General features: G+C 35.8%; 1 pseudogene; it reads right to left on the bottom strand.

Annotated features, from left to right (window-relative positions):
• Positions 1-694: 694 nt before the first annotated feature.
• LOC104595434 (sulfite exporter TauE/SafE family protein 3-like) lies at positions 695-4,932 on the bottom strand (annotated as a pseudogene).
• Positions 4,933-18,085: the final 13,153 nt, after the last annotated feature.

An 18,085-nucleotide genomic window follows, 5' to 3' on the forward strand; every position in this document is an offset into this window, starting at 1 on the left:
AACAAAAATGATGGCCTAGGTATTTGATGTGATGAGCGTAACGTGCAGAAAAAAAAAAAAAATCAACAGCGTTCTCAATCAAATCCACCAAGACCAAGAGCTGATACTCGTATACACCAATTTACCAAGTCATGAAACGAGAGCTCCATACCAGTATTTTTAAATGGACCCAACAAGATCCGAGAATGTGGGACTGTAAGTCCGATCCAGAGGTGCAAATCTCCCTGAGATCAGGCCAGGATTTGGGTTATCTGGAATCACGTACCATTTGGATCTCCACTGGATTTGGCTGCGTCAGTTCCAGATCCGACCTGTTTGATGCCCCATTATCTTACTTAATAATACTTGCATCGATCTCACATTAATCTCTCACTCACTTGCATTTATGATTGATTTTGAACAAAATGATTGATCCCAAAGCCCAAGTAATCAAACCACCAATCCGTTTGACCTGTACAACGGTTTTTTATTATTTTTTATTCTGTTCGAACCAAATGATTGAATCACAAAGCAGTTTCGGTTTCGGGTTGATCCTTAAAGCATTGATCGAAGATATTCTATATAAATTAATTAAGGACAATCTGTCTTGTATACAAATTATTCATTCATCACTTGATGATCTAAAGTTCTGAATACACTTGATTCTCCAACCCTTAAGTATATAATCAAAGGCGCCAAACATGTATGTTAAGCTTTATACACAGATTCTCTCGAACCCCATTTACTCGTGTCTCTTCATCTTTCCAACCATGCGTTCTAAACCATCTCCACCTGTTGGGTTTAATAAACAGTCGTCAGTACCATAAAGAAACCCATTAATTTATGAAATTGAAGCAAAAATATAATAGCCTAAATTTGGTAAAGAAAAGGATCCAATTAATTAGAGGGGCTGTTTGGCATCATTACCGTTTGTTGGAGTAACGGTATCAATTCAGCATCGCATCAGAAAAAAAAGGTGCTTTAAGAAAGAGCATTTATTTGGAATCGTTTTTCCATAATTAATCTCTAAGCCACGCCTCAATGTTTGTTACTTAAAGAAATGAAATTTTAGAAAAAAAAAAAAGCTAAAATATTTTTTCTTTAAACAAATTAAGAGTTCTGTAACAAATAAATAGAGTAAAAGCAAAGAGAAATTACAGTAAAGATGTTCCCAGAAACGATAGTGATGCTCACCTATTGAAACCGCACTAACAAAGATGGTAGACGAGAGAATGAAGACGATAATGGACGCCCTTCCAAACAAATCGATCGCCTTTCTCACCACATGTTGCCCTACAACGGCAGCAAATGTTGCCACTGCCGTCAAGTAAAGAGCTGCATGCCGGCCGGAAAATTGAAGTAAGTAATCAGGTGTTCATTCAGAAAACTATATACAATCAACAGATAGCTGAAATATTGAAATGCATGGCTCAACTAAACTTTCCAGAAAACAGTGGGATGGGAGGGATTAATATGGGTGCCGTGTGGGTTCATTTACCATATGGGATTGGAAAACGCTTCAGAAGGTAATATTCTACGACGGACATGGATGAAGAGAATACAATACCATGGCGAAGGTGGCCGTGGCACTTGAAACCTACACATCCGAACAACTTCTCCGGCATCAAGTTCAGGTTCAGTCGGAAGAATCAAACCATGCAAAGTTTATTAATTGGGTGGTTGCAAGAATTTGGGGCGGGCGAGAGATCATCATACCTGGGGAGGGACGCCCATTTCCAAGAAGAGAGGACCGAGAATAAAGCCTCCGCCTAGGCCGAGAAGGCCACCAACTATGCCAGCCAGCACACCGCAGCAGCAGTAGAGAATCAGCTTGTGCACCTTCCAGCCTTTTGTCCCTCTGTCTCCCTTGGATGAGATCATTCTCCGTCCTTTGTATAGGCTTATTGCCTCGTACAAACTTACACTAACAGTAACTGGAATCTGCAGAGATACGGGATTGATAGAAAGTTTAATTTCAAGTTTCTTAATTGCCTCAGGGTTCTTTTCTTTTCTTTTCCTTTTTTGATTTTTGGAATTCTTAACTTGAAGATCATTTTGATTAAGGTTTTGCAAAAGCCTACTAGATTATTAGCTTAACTGGACAATTCAGAAATTAAATCTGTTACTAATATTAATGGCTGAGTAGAAAGTAGTAAGAACTACCGGGAATCATATACAATTGTATATAGAGATTTTGCTTGAACTAACTAAAATCTTTCACCTTCCTAAATTTCTAAGTTTTGACCAAGGGGACCTAGATATTGAGTAATCACATCACATAGGTGATAGAATAGGCCAAACATCATAGTCTAGCGCTCAATACTAGCTAGATCGTTTAATTAATTTCCTCTCTGGAAAACAAAAGGTCAATAGCTTCATCTTTCTCCCATTGTTAATGCGATCTCTCCAAAATCATGGGTTCAGCACTGAATTATTGGATATATACAACATTTTTTATAATAGATAAAATAAAGGGAAAATGTATGAAATTTTACTAATGAAAAAAAAAGAGATTATAATTAGGACAAAAAAAAGAACAAATTAAAGAAAAAACAAAGAAAAGAGCTGGCTGAATCAATTAATACAAAGAAAACCACAAAATTTTATTATTTAAGATTGTTTTTATTTCATACAAATACAAATTTGTAGAGTGCAAATACATGCAAAATAATACCACTCTACATATTTAATTGTATTTGTACTCCTTCCAAACACAGCCTAAATCTAATATCAGTGGTGTAATTTTTAATTAATTCTTAGTGTTGGGTTTGAATAGTTTCACTAATTGACTGAATCAATTTAAACTTAAGGTGGCAATTCGACTACTGTTTGATTCCATATCTTGTCTTTCTGTTGGTCTCCCAAAGAAAAAATTCTGGATAATCTTCCCCAGTGTTTCTGCCGGTAAAACCAAAAGCAATAGAAGGGTACGTACCTGCAAAGAGTTCAGAACCCAATATAACGCTGAGCAGGTTGCCGTATAGTTCTGTTAATTTCCAAAATGAATACTTGCTGCTGTTAGTTTATACGTTCACAGCAGTTAGAGAATATTACAGAAGTAATTGGAACAAGCCACGAGCAAACAGAAAGAGACAACAGTAGATATAGATTATATTGGTGAACCTTGGCAATTTGCAGAACAAGATATGCTATCCAGACAGAGACCAAAAGGCCAAGCTCCCTCCAGTAGATATTCTCAAGAAGAGGAACCTGGTATTGATATAGAGAAATCAAATCTCTTGAGATCTGTTCTTAAAGGTAGACATATGGATTAATTATAAGAGCAACCTCAGGTCCAGAGTGGCATGCACAAATATATAACATTCTAACCTTTGCTTCTCCAGACTCTTTGGTCTCCCTTTGAGGATCATTGCTTGGTTCACTACTGGGTGGATCCACTTGTTCACTGTAAGTACCTGATCAAAAAGGGAGAGATGATTTTGATTAATTCTAATAAGAAAAAAAGAAAACAAATTTGGAGGGAACAGACTAACTCACCATTTGACTCCAGGCTTTGAGCAGCCTCCTGAAATGAAAAGCAAGGATATATAATTTCATGAGTTTGGGTAAATTTATATCAAGTTGACTTAGGCTGATATTGATATAACAACCTCCAATCCATATATACAGACTGTTATTTTATCTATGGATTACCTTCTTTGTTATGGTTTCTTTTTTCCACATTTCAACACCCTTGAAGAATGCCTTAGTTGATAACCCTGCAGCCCACAATAATCAAGAACAGATGATACCGTAATAATCAAACAGAATACTTTAATTAAAAAGTGGATCGAATATATATGTATTCAGTCATTAATTACCTGTGAAGAGGATGATCAGCAGTACTGTGAGCATCCAGTTAGCAAAGATCACATTGAAAGCTACTCCAATACTGATCCCCAGCGTAAGCATAGGCTGGAAGAACAGAGCCAGGTTGTAGTCAATAATGGGCATATCAAGAGTTGGATGCCTTAGCCTGATATTGCAGTAAACAGTTGAGGCTGCTGCACCCATGATCATACCTGGCAAACAAACGTAACACAATTGCTCAGAGGCGGGTTAGAAAAAAAAGGGTGAGATTCCCTTTAAGCAAGGTTGATCTGGTGAACATTTTTCTGGTTAATTAGTTTGTATTCTCCAAGTTAAGCAAAAAACATGAAAAATTAGGAGCTCAGTTTTGCTTCTCCCATGGAATGACAGTTCAGGCCTGGTTATATATATATATATATATACTCTTGCCACGGAAGGAGTGAAAGTAAACTTGAAACCTTGAAAAGGACTCCGGCCAGCATATATATTATATACTCTTGCCAAAATGAACTCTCATTCATTCAGTACTGCAACTAAACGCAGCCCACTGGACCAATCTATTTTCTGGTTAGAATGTTCATAAGCAGGTTTAATTTCTGCAACTGTATAGATGCATTTAGTATGTTGGATGTCTTACATTTTGATATTGCTGTTGACGATTTGGGATCAAACCCAATAATCAAAGTGAGCATCGGAACGAAAATCCCACCACCTCCGACGCCTCCAACACTAACCAGCTCCAAAGAATGCAACTATGGCGCCCACGATAATTCTCCATCCGAATTTCATAGCCTGTAATGTAAAGGAAGAGTGGAAGACACACATCAAAAGCTAGCCAAACTAAATGCTTTAACAGTAAGAGAGGAGATCGAAAGAACTAACATATTTGAAACATTGAATCTCATGGTAACCTATATCTTGAGGAATTTAATGAAACTGGATGAACTGACTTACAGGCCAAACGTGTTGGTAACCTGATTTCTCTGGGTGCCGTGTAGTGATGGCTGTAGTTCCATTATTGTTTCTTGAAGCCTCGTGTTTCAGACTCCCTTCTGCCGAAGCGAAGATATAAGGCAGAAGAAAGTTGATCATAACCATTACTACAGGCCGCAGAGTCTGCCATTTTACTCTGGATCTAGCCATTATAACTACAAAATTATTGATGTGTATTTCTGCACTTCTGCTCTGAGTTACGTTCCAACTCTAGAGTAGACCACACCAAGCTGCTTCCTGATATAACTTTGTTTTCCCAATAAGGGCGGCACTTTTCTCAAATACTTGGCGACTCAACTATCACCACTCTTTTTTCAAATTTGCTTAATAATTTCGAGACTTAGACTTCTTTAATGGGTCGAATTTTCATTGAGAGGACAGAAGCATTGTAACAATGAAAATCAGAACGTGGGGAGTGTTTCTTTTTTCCTCAAGAAGGATGTGGCCCCTTTACCAAAAATATGTTTCTTAATTTTAGCACACGGGACGAGTTCATGTCGGTACTTGGTCACGTCCATAAAAAATAAAATATGATAAAATGAACAATACATGAAAATTTGGTTTATTCAAAAATAAAAAAAATAAAAAACATCACCACAAAGCAATGATAATTAACAATAAATAAAATGAGCAATACATATTCAATGAATATATAAAAGCATCACCACGAAGCAATGAGAAATAAAAAATAAAATAAAATATGATAAAATGAGCAATACATGAAAATTCAATTTATTCAAAAAAAATCACCAAAATAGCAATGAGAATTAAAAAAAATAAAATATGATAAAATGAACAATACATGAAAATTCGGTTTATTCAAAAAAATATATAAAAAACATCACCACAGAGCAATGAGAATTAAAAAAATAGAATGGAATAAAATAAGCAGTACATGAAAATTTGGTTTATTAAAAAAAACCACCATAAATCAATGAGAATTAAAAAAATAAAATGGGATAAAATGGGCAATACATGAAAATTTGGTTTATTAAAAAAATAAAAAACATCACCGCAAAGCAATGAGAATTAAAAAAAATGGGATGAAATGAGCAATACATGAAAATTTGGTTTATTAAAAAAATAAAAAAAAAACATCACCACAAAGCAATGAGAATTAAAAAAATAATGGGATAAAATGAGCAATACATGAAAATTCAGTTTATTCAAGAAAAACTAATAAAAACATCACCACAAAGCAATGAGAATTAAAAATAAATAAAATGGGATAAAATGAGAAATACATGAAAATTCGGTTTATTAAAAAAAATAAAAAAAACCACCACAAAGCAATGAGAATTAAAAAAAATGGGATAAAATGAGCAATACATGAAAATTCAGTTTATTCAAAAAAAATCACCACAAAGCAATGAGAATTAAAAATAAATAAAATGGGATAAAATGAGCAATACATGAAAATCCGGTTTATTCAAAAAATATAAAAAAAAACATCACCAAAATAGAAATGATAATTAAAAAAATAATATAGGATAAAATGAGCAATACATGAAAATTCAGTTTATTAAAAAAATATAAAAAGCATCACCAAAATATCAATGAGAATTGAAAATAAAATAAAATACGATAAAATGAGCAATACATGAAAATTCAGTTTATTCAAAAAAATATAAAAAACATCACCAAAATAGCAATGAGAATTAAAACAAATAAAATATTAATACAAGCATCACAACCACATACATCACCAAAATTCAGTTTATTCCCAATAAAAGCATCACCATTTATTAAACAAACAAAAAAATGCAATATGAATTTAACAAATATTAATACAATATAATCAATAAACACAAAACTCCATAAAATATTAATACAATATAATCAAACACAAAATTCCATCAACCATTATTCGGATTATGCAAATTAATCAACATAAAATAGTTAACACAACCAAAGAATCACAACATTATCATTTTTATCTCTGAAATTCAAAAAAAAAAATCAGGTTTGAGCAAAATATTGCAAGATAATCAACATAAAATAATTAACACAACCACATACACTTCAAGAAATCACAACATTATCATTTTTATCTCTGAAAAAAAATCGATTTTGAGCAAAATATTACAAAATAATTAACACAACCACATACACTTCAAAAAATCACAACATTGTCGTTTTTATCTTTGAAAACAAAAAGAAAATTCGATTTTGAGCAAAATATTACACTGAAAATAATTATAAAGCAAAGACAAGAAAGGGGGATGACTGACCTGAGTATTGCCGGCGATTGTACAGTGAGAATTCATGAAATCCTCCCAAAAAACCAGATATAGTAATGAACAATACGAAGAGAGTTTCAGGTGTTTAAAACCTCAAAAAACCAAAAATATTCATGAAAATATGTGCAACACCGGTCCAAATGTGAAACCAACCTGGTTGCTGGTGATTTTCTAGATCGTTTGATGGTTGTTGGTTGCTCCCAAAACAGGTCCCACCACTGGTATGCTCGACCCTGTTTGAATAAGGAAGAGGGTTTAAGGAGATGTGAGGGTATTTTGGTCATTTAAAAAATTAAATAGGGACCAAATCGTCCTAAAATTTTTGAATGTCCACTTATTTAACAGGTCCCGCCACTCTCAATTTACTTTTTTAATAAGTACTTCTTTACCAAATAAATACTTTTCAATACTTTTTTACCAAACACCCACAAGTGCTTATTTTTCACTTAATGTGTGGTCCAAACACTTTTATCAAACACCCACAAGTATTTATTACAAGTGAAATCAAATAGGGCCTCAGTTGATTTCAATTCTGATTCCGATTCCCGTTTGAATCAAACAAGTGGGAGGAATAGGCCACTCCAATTTCAATTCCCATAGATTTTGATTCCGATTCTGACTGCAAACTAACGGGACCCTTTTTTTTTTTTGATATATGCAGAAGCTTGTTTTTCTTGACTCATATTTCTGAACTACCTAGGTTCCAAGTGAAATATCATGAAAATTAGTAATATGATGTATTTAATTTTCCTATACAGAGTATCATGTGTAATCAGACACAACCCTTGTTTGCATTATTTTTGTTGTCAAAACCAGACAGCATTACAAATATGTCTCCTTAGGCTATGTTTGGTTTGAAGGAAAAGGTAGGAAAATGTAGACCTTTACAAATCATGTATAATTTTCCCTTTCTTTCCCTACTTTTTCCTTCAAACCAAACACAACTTTTAATGTTTGACTCAGGTCTCATGAATCTCTCTTAGTCTTTTCTCTGCTAAAATCTATCATTACTCTTTCTTAATAAAATAAAAAGAAAAAATAATTCTTAAATCTCTCTCTCCATTTATTAATCCCCCATTAAATCAACGACTTTGGCATGTACGAAATCAAAACTGACGTCAAAACCCAAAATTTTCAACCCAGTCCTAACCAAATTTCAATTCAACGATGTATTTGCTACTTGTCAGTATAACTATGGAGCTTACAAAGTACAAACAAATGAAAATAGAAAACTAATAAGGGGGCCATGATTCAAAAGTATAAGAGAGAATTAATGAGATAGAAAGTACAACTCTAGAACCTATGAAAAAAGTCAATTTATCTTCATATTCATCATAGAATTTAAAACGAGAAAAAAAAAAATTGTAAACGTGTGTTAAGAGAAAATGATGTTTGTTGCGTGGTGAAAATGAGAGAAAACGTGTCCATGAGCATGAAATAGTAGAATGATATTCCAAACTTGGCCTAGGGTTGTGTTTGGATGGGTAAAAATTGTTGGAATTATTATTATTATTAACAAATTAGTATTATTTGGGGGAGGCTCAGAACTCATTCTGTAAACTAATTCTTTAGAGCTACAAAAGTTGAACTAAAAAAATTATTTGGATAAGTTCATTTATGGGAAAACTGAATGCATTTATCAATTCCACATCATACATAATTTCATTTTTTCAAAAAAAAATTTATTTATTTGGATAAGTTCATTTACTTAAGTAAGTATTATGTAAGTACTCCGATAAGTGAATTTATTTGTGTTATTTTATTCTCAGGTAAATTATATAATGATCCTTTTATTCATAAAATTTTATTGTTAGAATGACCAAAATTGTCCCAATATGTTTTGTTAACTTGTCCCTTATGTGAGAAAGTTGCCTAAAGTGATTTTTTCAGGAGTCCTACATGAACATGAAAAAGAATGCCAACCACTCTCACAATCCTATTGACCAACTTGTTCCCTTTATAATTAGAAAAATGAAAGATTGCGTCCGAAACATTGATACACCCCAATACAGCTGAACAGGGCTAGGGGTGGCCACGAGCCAAGCTCTTCATTAGCAACTCGAGCTCGGCTCAGTTTCAACCGAGCTTTGAGTCGAGTTTGAGCCCAATTTATAGGCTTGTTTATTAATTGAGTCGAGCTTGAGCATAATAAAGCTCGACTCGTGAGCTCAGGAGCCGAGCTCGAATAGCTACATACATACATACATACATACATACATACATACATAATAATAATAATAATAATAATAATAATAATAATAATAATAATAATAATAATAATAAAATTATAGAAAATAATGTATATAATAAAAATATTATAGATATAATATTTTTATTTTTATATATAATAATAAATTATTATAATTCTTAATTTTTTAAATATCAAATAAAAATATTTTTTATTTTTATAAAATATTTTTCTCAAATCGAGTTCAAGCCGAACCAAGCTTGAGCTCAAGGTTCAAACTCGAACCGAGATCGAGCCTCATACTACCTTGGTGAGCCGAGCTCGAATAGCTCAGCTCGGCTCGAATCCACCCCTAAATAGGCCTATCAACGGGTTAAGTCTGGATAGAAATACAACCAACCTGACAAAAAATATTAAGAATCTAGAACCTAACCCAATATATCACGAACCAAACAAACTCATCAATAATAATCGGGTCTGACCCAATATATTGCATAGAACCAATTTTGAAGCGATAATAATTAAGACAATAGATGAGGAACTAGAACCAACACGTTGATACTTATATTGAAACCATAACCAGCCCAACCGATTTGAGTCCGTCGGGTCAGACCTCCTGACCCACAACCCTAGGGCTGAAGAGTTTCTTAAAATGCCTTAAAAAAAGTGTATCCGTCGGGTCCAGAAGATGTGGGGCTATCGAAATTTTGAACCTAGTCAGTGGGCTCTCATCTAAAGTCTGCAGTCAATATGGAGCTTATTCATTCGAGTTCACATCGCGCCCCACAACGTCTCACAATATATCTCTGCCGGGTATTGGAAATATCTCAGATAATGTATCAAAAATGATGATGCCATCATTGGAAAATGTTTCTAAAACACGGTGGGAATGTACTGTAGGACGATGTGGGGCGTAGATCTGAAATCTATTCATCCGTGATAGCAGTCTGGGACTGAAACAGTATTAGCTGTTGTAGCAAAAACATGAAGTCAACAAAAAGAAAAGAAAAAGCTAAACAAGCCCACGGGCATGCCCGAGAGTCCGACTGACCAAGATTTCAATTAATCCGGATCATTCAAGCAACTCTTGAAATTTCCTAAGGTTGTGTTTGGATGTAGTGCAATTTTATTTGTATTAGTATAAAGGCATGGGAGTGCAAATGAAAAAAAATAAAAATTCTCGTTTAATTTTATTTTGGGTTTTACTTTATTCTGCTTCATTTTTTAATTTACTTCATTTTTTTATTACAGTCAAATAAAATAAATTAAAATTTGAAAGAAAAATAGGTCAGAATTTACATTCAAATCATTTGCACTGCCATAGTTTTGCATCAATGCAAATTTATTTGCATTGCAACCAAACACAGCGTAAGATACTAAAAAACCACCTAAAATCTAGGCCATCAAAATAGCATCTCAAGATCATTCAACCAATTTCAATCATCCACAGGATGCCTCAAGAGTTAATCTAATCTGATCCATTCAAATATGTCTGATGAATCAATGTTTTGGCTAAGTACCTTGTCATTTGGTCTGCTTCCAAGTGGCTGATGACTCAGGCCGAAGTGGAGCTGCCTGGTGGCGAGCTGTCTGGGAGGTGCTGAGCTGACTAGGTGCCGATCTGCCTGGTGGCGAGTTGGATTGATGAACTTCGTTGCTCTTTAGAGACCTACAAGGAACCAAATGTCAGAGGACTTGGGGTGGCTAATCCGGCGAGATTGCTCTGATGCTTAAGTCAGTACTCTCATAGTAGACTGCGAGCTAAAAATCACAAAGTATGAGAGCTAGAATTTGCTTATTTGCTTACTTGCTTACTTGCCCTTGGGGTTGGTGTCTTTATATAGGCATTGTTTGGCGTGGGCTTCACGCACCATAATCGAGATTTCTGTGAGATCGTCTAAGTGGTTCGAGATTCCTGGAGGTAACCGCCATGCACGTTGACCACCCTCCGGATTGTTCGTCACGTGGGCCAATTTCTAAGGATTGTGGGAGTGTTAGGATATGCATGCCGAATTTGTCGATGAGCATGTTTCGTAGGCCACCAGGTCGCGCTAGTGCCAGGCTGCCAGGTTGGCGCCTGGGCCAGGCCGCCGGGTCACGCCTGTGTCAGGCTACCAGCTCGCGCCAGGGCCAAGTCACCAGGTCGCGCCAGGGCTAGGCTGCCAGGTCGTGCCTGTGCCAGGCGGCCAAGTGGGACACCATCAACTTGGCTAAGGCAAGTTGTTGCCAAAGTAGTTTCAGGTGTCACCTAATTGTTTTGAGGTGCCATGTGTCACAATATCATTGGAAGGCCAAATCCACCCACATCAATGTCCAATCAACCCAAATATATAGGCCATCAAGATTGTCTTTAAATTAATCTCAACCATCCAAGTAATATACCAAAAGTTTCGATTAATCTCCATCTGATTCAGCCCATCCAAATAATATAAGCCCACTCTATTTACAGCGCAGGTTTGGACCCTTTGATTCGGGTTGACGGTTGAGCCCAACTCTTTGGCATCCCCAAGTGGAAGAGCCAACTTAAGCTCGGCCCATACTCCACGGCAAAGTGCATTATCGACTGACCGTCGAGGCTTTTCTGGATAGCCGATGCAAAAGTTGGAAAGCAGCCCATTGCTTTGGAGTAGTCAATGAGAAAGCATAGCTGGCCACCTGAGTGAAGTTTTAATTGAGTTGCTTTCACTGAAATTCCTTGCAGAAGTCTCTATAACGAATTTCAATTAAAAGTCATTTTTTTTTCTGGCTGAAGGACAACAAATTTGGGCTTTATGGGGTCTACCAAACATTGTTTATAGGCTGTCTGGTGATATCAACTTCACAAGCCAAATGCAATTACAGAGAAGCCCTCCCAAATGGGTACAGAGTCAAAATGGACCTGGTCATGGGCCTGGTTCGAGCTTGGCTTTCGCCAAAATTTGAATGAACATGGCCTGAAGCCCAAGCCCAAAGCTCTACCTGTGAATAGGTCTGCAATGCAAGAGCTTAATGGCTGAACCAATAGGCTGATTCGAATTTACATCTGCGCCCCACAGCACATCTCCACCTTGTATTGGAAACATCTTCTGATGATGTCTCATCATCTCCCAGGAGTTCTGTGGGGCACCCCTTAGTGGGGCGCAGATGTGAAGTCATGCTGTGAGACTCTTTAGATATAAAACACCGTTATTTTATAGCTCTTGTTCTGTTGATGATTCATACTTTGTTCCACGATATGTGAGCATTGATTGTATGATTCATGTATATATGTACTCTAACTATCTACTTTTGATTGTACCATCATCACGATCAAATAGAGTGATTGGAGCCATGTTGGTGTGTGAGACACGCCATGTTTTATGGTTAAGATAGTCATAAAAAATCGTGTTAAAAAAGGGTTATTTTATTGGTTCCAAAACCAACAATAACATATAAATAGATAGGAATGGCAACGGAGCGGGGATCATATTCCCCGTCCCCACCCCCAATTCTGAAATTAACCCCCATCCCCATCCTCGATCCCCATTGGGGATAAAATTTATCCTCCATCCCCGATCCCCAATGGGGATGGATTCCCCATGGAGACCTGAATCCTCAAAATTTTTTTAGATAATAGTATTTTATTTTGAAAAATAAATTTACTTAAAATGAATAAAATTTTAAATTATAAATAATTTTTAAATATGTTTAGTTATATATATAACATAAATATATACATTTAATATATATAATCGGGGTCGGGGCGGGGTGGGGACCTCAATTCCTATCCCCGACCCCATCGGGTCGAGAAAGTCGGGTCCCCGTCAGGGATGGGGAAAATTGCCATCCTTATAAATAGAATACAGAACACTAGTTGTGAGGGTCGAAGAAGTCATGTCCCCGTCAGGGATGGAGAAAATTGCCATCCCTATAAATAGAATAGAGAACACTAGATGTGCTCATGAATCAGATAAAACACAAATACAACCACGAACCAAAATACCCCCTAAATTATTCATCCTTTCTCTTTCCATGTGCAAGTGTTCATTGTGGATTTTTTGGGTGCCCAATTGATGAATGGGTTGCTTTATTCAAATGCATGAGGAAGCTGCTCCAACAATTGCAGATCCAATTGTCTCTAATCGAACGGAGGAAATATTAGAAGAACAGGAGCCGAAAAATCCACCCTTGGAAAGAAACAATGCTACTCAGAAAGAAACATTGGTGGTGGAAGACAATGACCCAGTTGCTCCGGTTGAATGAACAAACCATACCACTATTATTGTTGAAACATGTGATTCTTTTGAGATTGAGAATACCACTAAACTATTATGGGGGAAGATGGTGAAACTACTAAGGCCGATCTGGTTCATTATCAAAACCCAAAAGGTGTTTAACGAAATGCCAAAATAGAATCAGAAAAGAGACAAGAAGATCGAAACATAGAAAAAATATTGCTCTTGGTGAAGGAAGTACTGCAACGACTGAGGTCTCAATTATTTTCAATGAGGACAATCTTGTTCAGAATCAATAAACAAAAACACAAAAGGGCATCAAAACCGATAAGCAACCAAAATCTAAAACTTGTGTGACCCATCCTGATAGTTTCTTGTTGGGATGACTTGATGAATGGTGTTGGAAAAAAAGGTGCAAGAGAAAATTAGTAGTTCTCGTTATTACAAAGTACAAAACGAATTTAAAGTGATACACACAATTGATACTGGTTATGTAGCTGCCCCTGTGAGGATAGGCATTCGTAATGGTGAGAACCCAATTGGAAGTGATACATCAAAAGAAAACAATGACCTAAATCAGGGTTGGGTGCCAATAGAGAATTAGAAGAAAAAGAATTTTAAGTCTAAGGAGGTCCAAAAGTCATCCCAATCAGAAGTTCAAAGATTGCCAAGAAGAAACAAAGAAGTCTAAGGAGTCCAACTATGATACCAACAAGGTGTGAGACCTAAAAAACTGATAACCAATCAACTGGTATTCATCAGAATTCATAGTTCTCATATCAAGATCATAGAAATTGCCATATATGCATCAACAATTTAAAGTAAAGGCAAAAACATTACAGTATAAAACAAATATAGTACTCTTAAAGCTCCATAACTTTGCTCTTGTATAGAATTGCTTAAATGAATTAAGCTTAATAAGCTTATTTCAGGGCCAATAACTTTTTAGCAAGAAGAAGCAAGCAAATCAGGCATATGGGGTTGGGGTTCAACAACTTGGGTTGAGTTAAGGTATTGACCTCTCCACCCAACCCACCCAACTTTGGCTTACCCTTCACCTCTGCACCAGACCTCAACCCCACCTAACCTGATCTTAATTGCACCCCAACTCTGAGAAACCTGATTTGATCTGCATTTTCTTGTAGCTTTCTTGTTTTTTAGCATAAAAAATGACTTCTAGTCACTACTTTGTGGGGCTTTCTCACAATTAGGGCATATAATATACAAGTCAGTCTTACTCCTATCTGATATGTGGCAGTGCATATTTTTGGAGTCTTTTCTTGTCCTTGAAATTGAATCCTAACATAACTGAATAAGCATATATCTTCAAGCTTAATCCTGAGGTGGGGCTGTGAGAGCTGAGTGTGGTATCCATTTGTGCAATGCCAGAGTCTCAGTCGTCTGAATATGGTCAGTCTGACAAGTGATGCTGGACTCATACTTATCCTTCTACTATCATAACTTCATACATCAATGATTGGGTCCTGGACTCTTGGGTCCAATTTCACAGGAAATCAGCAAGCCCACATGGAACAGTCTCTAGACTTGCTAGTGGCTGGCATTAACAGCCAAAGGATTTGGTGCATGACTGTTCCATTTAGATATCAGCCATTTCTTCTCTCCACCTATCTCGTCTTTCGTCCAATGATCGAGATGACCCCACACTGGGGATTCATTTCATCTCAATCGACTGGTTAGAATAACCTGAACTTCTGGCCCATGTTTCAATATCTTCTAAAACCTCATCCAAAACTAAGAAAAGCGATCACTATCTTCTGTGACTAAAGAAGAATTAGCAAGTAAACCATGGGGTTGAAGAGAAATTTTAGGAATTGACATCAGTTTGGTTTCATTCTTAGGGTTAGCCTTGGGTTGTTCCTTAACCTAACCTAGGGTTAACAGGGTTTAAGAGAAATTTAAGAAAAAAAATGAGGGAAGAAGAGATGTTATTAACATTGACCAACTATTGGAGAGAGAGAGATTTAAAAATAATTTATTAAAAAGTAATGATGGATTTATTAGAGATAATTAAGATATAAGAGAGTGGCTTATTATATTTTTAATATTTAAAAATAATTAAATAACCACATGAGCATTGGGGCAAGAGGTCCCTTTGATCTTAAAGATAAGATTAAGTTCTTTCCTCCTTTCAGCAATGGTAGAGGAGACGAGTAAGCATCAAGTCAGCTGACATAGTCACCAGCAACCTTTAATATAGAGAATGTGTATCTAGTAAGGCTATCATAAATTGGATGGGACTTGGATATATAATTAATAAATCAATTATTTTATATTTATATAATTAGGTTTGTTTGATTCATAGTCAGAGTGAAATCAAATAGTTTATTTGATTCAAATAAGAATTAGAATGGAACTTTGAATCAATTGAGGAAATGGCCTTTCCCTCAAATGAGGGCATGCCATTCCACTAGAAATGGGACTGCGATTCCAATTCCGTCCAACCACAGTTGGAATCAGAATGGGTCATTCCAATTCTGATTCCAGACCTTTGTTCCTACAAACCAAATGAGCCCTTATTCATCTTTTTGAAATTTCTAGCTTAGACAAGTGAAACATATTCAACATATACTGAGGTTTTGGTACCGTGGTTGTCTTGAGTAGAAATAATGGTGCTATGCTAATGTCACATATATGTAAAGAGTTTCACATGCTTTTTTTTTGGCTGGAAAATTTCCAACCAAAACAGTTTCTAACACTTTGCATGAAAATCCATGTTAAGGGGTGTTTTAAGAAACCATGGTTTTCAAAACCAGACTAGATTGGACGGTTGGACCAGAAAAACCGGGAACCGGTTAGGTGATTGGTTCTATTTTTCCCCAAAACCGGATATTTGCAAAAAAAAAAACGTTGATCAGGCGGTTGAACTGTTCGAACTGTTCAACGATTTTGACCATTTTTTATTTTTTAATTTTTTTGTCAGAATGGGTCGACCATTCGGTTCGAATGATCGGACTGTTCGACCCGAACAGGCTTCAAGCATGAAAGATGGTATTTGTGATTTAAGCAAAGACATTGTCTCAACCCAAAACACTTCAGGATGAAACACCAAGAGTACCAAACACAACCTAAATCCAAAAAATCTAATGAGATTCAAATTTTAGGGTCCGTTCTTTTTGTGGATTTTGAGAGGGGGAAAATTGGTCAATGGGATTTTGGTTCCCATTGACCAAGAATCACATGTTCTTTTTTCAGATTAATGTGGAGACCAGAAAAAGTTTATTTTCTTGGGTATCACTTACCTTGGTGGGTAAATAACTTTCTCACTTGGGGAGAAAGTTGCCAACACTTGAATGAGACAAAATGCCCCTTTAAATAATAGATTTTTATGGCTAAAATGGTCATTGCCTTATTTACTTGGGAAATAAAAGAACATGGATAAATACACGTACCCAGATAAGTGTGTCCCGAGAAACACTTACCCAGATAATTGCATTTACCCGGATAAATAACTTACTGAAAAGCGAACAGGCCTTTAGAGATATAATTGGATTTTAGATTAAATGTTGATTTGGGTTTTTGATAATTGGATAGAACTCAGATGTGGTTGGATCCAATCTAAACCTGATCCATTTACAGCCCTAGTGGTGGGTGCTACTAGTGGTTAAAGGAAACAACCATGGCGGCATGTTGCTTTGGGAAGAGTGTAAATACAAATATGTATAATGTAAATATAAAGTTTAGAAGTACCATATACAAGGTTTCGCAATGAACATATTTGTATTTACACTCTTCCAAAACTGACTAGGATGACTACAAATACAAATACATTCCCTTTAAATTGAATCTAAGACTCATTTTGGAAAAAGTACAAGTGCAAATATATACAGTAAAGATACATACAAAATAATACAAAATACAAGATCTTACACTCTACATATTTGTATTTACACTCTTTTCAAACTGAATTTAAGGAAAAAATGCTTCCATTTGCACCCTTAGCTCATAATAGTGGAGAAACATACAAATAATAAACTGTAGCTCACCCATTGGCCATTGTGATTAGAAGGCCCTAGCGATTAGCTTATAAAAAGGTCATTGTGTAGCAGTTTGAGTAATGGGTGAGCGAGAGATGGACGGAATTATATTTATTCAATAAAGAATGAAGAGTAACCAAATAACCACGCAGTTGACTCCAAGCACAGTAATTGGCTTATTTAATGGTTTGGTTATGGTTATGTGTGTAATTAAACAATATAAGAATGATTCCAAACAATATTAAAACCAAGAAAATGGGTTGAAGAAGCAAGAAATTCTCTGGAAAAGAAAACATAACCCTTGATAGAATGAAACAACAGAATGAATGATCCCATATAGTTGAACAATGAACATGGATTTAAATTGGGGCTCAGTTTGGAAGGAGTATAAATACAAATATGTACGATACAAATACATATAAAATAATACAAAATACAAAATACAAAATTTTGCACTCTACATATTTGTATTTGTATTCCTTCCAAACTGAGCCTGAAAGGAAATGGCGAAACAAGATTCATGGAGCTGAACAAGGCTAAGATGATGATAAGGGGAAATAAGAGAGAGAGAGAGAGAGAGAGAGAGAGAGTATAGATGCCTTTAGACGCTCAATATTGAAATCATACTTTGAACTATGGATTTGAACTAGGAGTGTCAATGGACTGGTTTTGGGTTAGACCCCTTCC

The sequence above is a fragment of the Nelumbo nucifera genome, chromosome 2 (assembly GCF_055504915.1).
Source record: "Nelumbo nucifera cultivar China Antique chromosome 2, China Antique-T2T, whole genome shotgun sequence".
In the NCBI taxonomy this organism is placed as follows: Eukaryota; Viridiplantae; Streptophyta; class Magnoliopsida; order Proteales; family Nelumbonaceae; genus Nelumbo; species Nelumbo nucifera.